The sequence below is a fragment of the Lontra canadensis genome, unplaced genomic scaffold (assembly GCF_010015895.1).
Source record: "Lontra canadensis isolate GAN:19392208 unplaced genomic scaffold, GSC_riverotter_1.0 scaffold16, whole genome shotgun sequence".
Classification (NCBI taxonomy): Eukaryota; Metazoa; Chordata; class Mammalia; order Carnivora; family Mustelidae; genus Lontra; species Lontra canadensis.
The window spans coordinates 23,996,995-24,003,199 of record NW_022631010.1 but is presented as its reverse complement, the minus strand read 5'-3'; positions in this window follow the sequence as shown (position 1 = coordinate 24,003,199).

The following is a 6,205-nucleotide window of genomic DNA, read 5'->3' as shown; positions in this document are numbered from 1 at the left end:
GAGCTTTGATGAATGTATTGGGATCAGTTTTGTTGTCATTGTTGTTGTTCTTTTATGAGCACACTGAGTAGAATATGGGAAGAGGGTTGCCCAGAGACCACAACACAAGGAGTGTCCAAACACAGCCTCACCTCCACCCTGAGTCTCTGGCTTTGATCCCACCCAGCAATGGCTGTCAATGCCCCAGGACGTCCTCTGGACATCGGATGCTCTTTTTCCAGAAACCACCTGTCCCACTAAAGCTCTTTGGTCTCTATCAATTTCTGCAGTCTGGACAGATACAGGGCATGGTCCTCTCCCAGACAGACATTGTAGGCTTAAAGATGGGGAAGGAAACTCAGCCATTATTTATGTAACTGGAATAGACTACTGGCCACCTGGGAAAATTCTAGAAGGGTCTGAAAAAGCCTCTCTTATTAATGCAGGCAAAACTAGCCTGAGAATTAGTTCCTGTATTTACTATCACAAAGAAAGGGTCAGAGGAGATGACACAGAAGAAGCAGGCTTTGCCAGGGCCTAGGATGCGCAGACAGAGTGACAGCAGTGAAAGGGGAGGACCCTGGAGGAGAGCTGATACCAGGCCAAACCACACTGCCTACTAGGGCCCCGCCTGGGGCACAGCCCAAGGAGGAGCTGCAGCCAAGGGAGCCGGTGTCAAGGGTTTTAGGAAAGCCGCCTTGACAGGTAGGGAATGTCAGCTTTCCATAGAGTAACGCTCTGTTCGCCACTTGTCCAAATAGCGATAAATCACCAGTAAATTCCTGCTGCTGTCGGGAAGGTCTGGACTTCAAAGCCTAAAATTCACAAACAGGAACCTTTCATTAACTCTGGAAAAAGAATTTCACTTTATTTCAATTTGTGTATTTCGCTTATTTAGTGGAAGCATATACTGCTAACCAACACAGCATACTGTTTTGAATCAAATGCCTTTTATTACATAACCATTAGACACTGAGATTATTTGCTTAAATGCTAGACCAGCCTTCATCTGTACCAAATGTTTGAACTTGCTTTCTTAAAAGAGGAGACAACTTTGCTTTTTAGTTTAAAAAAAAAAAAAAAGCTAGCTTTATTCACTAAAATAAATAAATAAATAAAAACCTCAAAGCTGTAATATTTTGATTTTCCTGGAGTTCAAAGTACTACCTTTCTTCATTAAATAATGTAAAGCATCTTTCCTGAGAGAGGGAATAGCAGCATGGTATGATCTGGAATTAACTGCCTAGTGGTGAGTTGTTTTGCTGGAGTGAACAGCTTACTTATCCCTCATTTCTCCTCTTGTCTTCCTGTCTCAGCTGGGCTTAGATATTCAATGTCAGGATTATTTCTTTCATCAGGCACATGCAAAGGGAATAATATTCTCTCCACTGAACATCGGTGCTGCCTGGACCTTTTAAAGTTCAGGTCAAACACCTCTTTTTGTTTTTTTTTAAGAGACACTGCCTCACACAAAGAAAATATTAAACATTGATCTTGAGCAAGAGCATTCAAGAGCAAATTGGGATCTAGGCTATTTTCAGCTGGGACAACCATTTCCTTCAGGCTTGACCTGAGGATCAGATGTTTGACTCTTCCAGGAATCAAGGTGAAGAAGGATAAACATGCAAGCTTGAAGGAAAAAAGAAGGCAATCCAACTTGCGTTTTCTGTAAGTTGGCGGCAGAACATTTAACGGCCAGCCACCACTGACAGGGTTTGGAAAAGTCATCAGTGGGAAAGTAGCCAAAACACGGCTCAAGCATGGGTGGTCACCAACAGTCAAAGAACAGAGAGAGAGAGAGGGAGAAAGGTTAGGGGGAGGGAGAGAGGGAGGAAGAGAGAGTGGGGAGAGAGGGAAGGTCTTCATACAAATGCTTTGCACATGATGTGCTTCCTATCTGCTTTCCCATGGACCTAAGGCTGCATAACTGTCAACACCCTGCTGGAAGCTCGAATTAGGGAGAAGCAACAAGGAAGCATTTCATATAAACCGATTAAAATGTAGATGACCCAGTCACTCATGCAGCTTTGAGTGGGCTGGTGTACATCATGCTTCCTGATTTCAAGAACAGAATTGTCACGTCACATCGTATATTTTGCCTCCAGAAAGTCATGGTCAGAAGGATTTGAACATCAATCTGGGGTAAAACTCCTTCCCATTATTGAAGTTTTCTCTTTATTGTTAGCCTGGCTATGCATTAACGGGAGGAACCAAGGCCCCAATAAGCAGTAGAGCTGCCAGCCAGTTCGACAGTGAAAATAGCCAAACCTAATATGCTTTAGAAGTGCTCACAAATACTACCAGTTTAAAAATTTTGTGAGACCAAAAAACTACATTCTTTAAGGAACAGTTCCCTATTAGATTAACCGTGACGATAGCACCAATATACGTAAATATGGTCCTTTTTTTTTTTAAGCCATCTCCATGTATTTCCCTCTTTGTTTGATTCTAAGTTATTTTATTATTATGCACATTTATTAAAAGCTATGGGTAGGTGTTGTTTGCCTTTCTGGGGAAATGATGTGATTGCCCTTGCAAGGCAGGCCAGCTCCAGTGTGACCCTGGATTTCCAGTACCACTCTTTGTACCAGCGGCAGCCCCCATTTTGTGGCAGAATCTTTCTGTATGTACTTTGGAGCAAAAACATCCAACATAAAGTTCAAAGGCAACATCTCCCAGGTGAATGTTTTACATTTGTACTCAAAAAGTGCTGTTTTTATTTGGTTTCGTTTTTATGAAGGCCATTTTTAAATGAAGCCCTCTGCTACCTTTCGATCTAGGACCCAAATCCAGGACTTTCAGACAGGCTCCTTCCCTGTAATGTTTTTTGGTCATGCTGAAATGAGTCTGAGATTCTGTGACCCAACCCACACCTCTCACTGTGCCTTGCCCAATTATAAGGATGCAACATGATGTCCTCCTTCTCCATTTCGAAGGTAGCAGCCTCCTGGGTGTCCCTGCTTTATGAGGTTGTCCACTATACAGGTTTTGAGCAGGGGGCAGAACAGGTTCCCAGGAGAATCTTCATTTTTCCTTCTGTCTGCAAAATCACAATATTCAAACTGAAAAGTCAATAGTGGCCTGTATTTTTGGATGATCTGCATGGTAACGTATAATTGGCATCCCTGGGTTTGTTCTGCATTCTAACCAGTTGTGTGACTGAATCGGTCACACTTTTTGCATAAGTGTGGGTTCTGGAAATTTATAGTATTTTTGAGTTATTCTCTTTGCTTTGGGGACTACCCCTTTTGAGAGGAAAACGTTGAACAAATCAAGAAGTGTGACTGTTAGCACCTGAACAAGCTCTCTGCCCATCTCAACCATTCACTAGGATAAATATTATATGCTTCTTTTTTTAAAAGACTTTATTTATTTATTTGACAGAGAGAGAGATCACAAGTAGGCAGAGCTGCAGGCGGTAGTGGGGGGAAGCAGGCTCCCTGCTGAGCAGAGAGCCCGATGCGGGGCTCAATCCCAGGACACTGAGATCACGACTTGAGCCAAAAGCAAAAGCCTAACCCACTGAGGCCCCCAGGTGCCCCTGTAGGATAAATATTATATGCTTCTAACATGTGGCATTGCTTTGCCATCAAAGCTTTTTTTTTTTTTTTTCTTACAGTAGTAACTCAATAATGGCTGTATTAACCTGCTATTGGAAGAAACACAGGCTCTACTTTGACACATGGTAGTGACTGGCTTTTGATTTTTTAATTATGTAATCCAGTAGCAAATCCCATATATGTATAGTCATAACATTCGTTCTTTTTTTGAAAAAAGTTTATGAGTATAGTTGACACACAATGTCATATTGGTTTCAGATAAACACGAATTGGAGGATACATGCAACCCTGTTTATTGAAGCATTATTTATAATAACCAAGCTATGGAAACCATCAACTTTCCATTACATTAATGATTGTGTCTATGTGTGAGTGTGCCTAACTACTGATACCATATATGACAGCTGTGTTGTTAAGAAGACCACAGTCCATGTAGTGCTGGAGAAAAAAAGCAACATTATGAGCATTGAGTTTTTGCAATGATATTAAGGCAGAATATTTTGCTTCTATGTCTTCTGACAATTTTCATGCAACATAAAAATATCAATAAAAATCACTTGTACAAAGTCTTCCTCAACACTTCTTCAACCTGATAAGACTACTTATGAAACACTTTGATAACCTTTACATGGAATGGGACTGATATTCTTGTCTAATGAACAGAAGCAAGGGCAATGTGTCAGAAAGGAAAATGCTCTGCTTAACCACTGGAAGAATTTAGTCTAAACCTCCTCTTTGCCCCCAACTAGCTGTGTGATTTGAGGCAAATGAATTTCCCAAGCCACTTTTCCTCTATCTGCAAAATCAGAGAAAATATACCCATATTTTGGAATTTTTGTAAGGGCTGAGGTCAGAGTTTCACAATTACCTTTCCTATAATATGGAAAAAGAGAATTGTTGAAATTAAGGGCAATTTCATGTGGCTTATTCTAAAAATAATTTTGTGATGGCCTCATGTTTTGAACTACATACACCCTCAGAGGGTGATGACAAGGAACGGATGACAGTGTGGATGGACTGGAGCTGAAATGCTTCAAGGAAAAATCCTCTCTTGGCTTAAATACTATTGCAGTCTCTACCCCTCCAACCCCAGGACAACTACTCATTGTTCGACTTTATGCCCATTTTCTAACCTCCTTGGAATTAAAACAAGTAGATTTAGGTTTGTTTGTTTTCCAGCCAGAACTCTTAATTACGAATAGTAGGAAAAAACAGCAGGAAGCTTTAAGAATAAAAGGATGGGGATTGGTTATCAGAAGATGGGAGCTCTTGGATTCATAGACAAGGGTGCCCCTGGGTCTCCAGACTCTAATAAACCACCATCAGGAATGCTGATGGGAGCCCAGGATGTTTTCTCTTGGCTCTCAGCCAGGCTTCCCCCCAGTGACTGCTGATTGTACTATCTGTTACAGATAAGCCTTTGATTTACCATTCTGCAATGAGAAAAACATTCCTGGCAATGTCTTACTGGCAAAATCTTCCTAGCTCAGGGTCCTGCCAAGGGGCAGCCAGTCAAGAGTGTGCTCTCCCACTCCCAATTCTGCTGATTTCAGATCAAAAGGATCATGGGCCTAGTTTGGGTCAGATGGTTCTCCCTGGTAAAATCAGTGTGGGTGGGGGGAAGGGAGGGTCTCATTTTATAAACATGGTTGCTCCCACTGTAACCAGGTGGCAAAAGATCTGGAATGTGTCGTTTGACTCTAAAACTTTGCTCTCACTACCAGGAGTAGAGAAGTACCATGCATGTTATGGTTGAGGAAGGAAAGGAGAGGAAAGTAGAAGAGGGTGGGGGAGGGGGGGAAGAAAAGGAGAGGAAGAGGGAGGGAGGGAGGGAGGGAGGGAAGAAAGGGGGAAGGGAGGAGGAGAGAGGGAGGAGGGGAGGAGGAAAGAAGGAGGAAAGGAGGGTAGAAGAAAAGACAGAGACAGACAGGGGGAGAAAGGAGAAAAAGACTTTCTGTGATTATTGCAACTTACTATTACAAAGCAGAGCCCCACATTCAGTGCTAAGAGAGGAAGAGTTTAGGCTTTGTAGCTCACCACCACCTGTATTGGAGTTAACTTTTTTCATCCCAAAGTTTATTTGCTGTCTCAAAGCCTGGCACTGGTGTCACTACTTCCAATGACATCAGAAAGCACAATTGGATTTTTCCAATAAGCAAAATGTTTTTGTTAACTCACAATTTTAGAAGGATTTTTACCAGCTTACGGTTTGCTCTGTACAAACTGCAAACAGTTTAATAAATACAGAAAGCTCATTTTTGCCATATAGGCATTTGTGTGTGGGGGGTGGGGTAGGGAATGAAAGTTCTTTTCATTATCAAGGAAAAAGATGTAATTTTGTTAATACATTTACAGACTATGTGCTGGAATTCAGTGGAAAATTATCATTTTGGCTAAGGGGAAATAGTATATATTTTAGATAATAAGAAATAGAAGGTATAAAATATAAAATCATATGCTTAATAACTGCATGAGTCTTAGTGAAACTGGTACATAGTAAAAAGAAAATTAAGCTCCATATCCTACTTGCAGAATTCAAAAAGCAAGCAAGCCCTAATGTACAGGAAAATTGAGTAATTTTTCACTGAATGTAATATGTATTTTCAGGCATGTGTTAAGTCCATTTATGGAGCAGTTATGTCACTTTGCCCAGTTTTTATTGATTA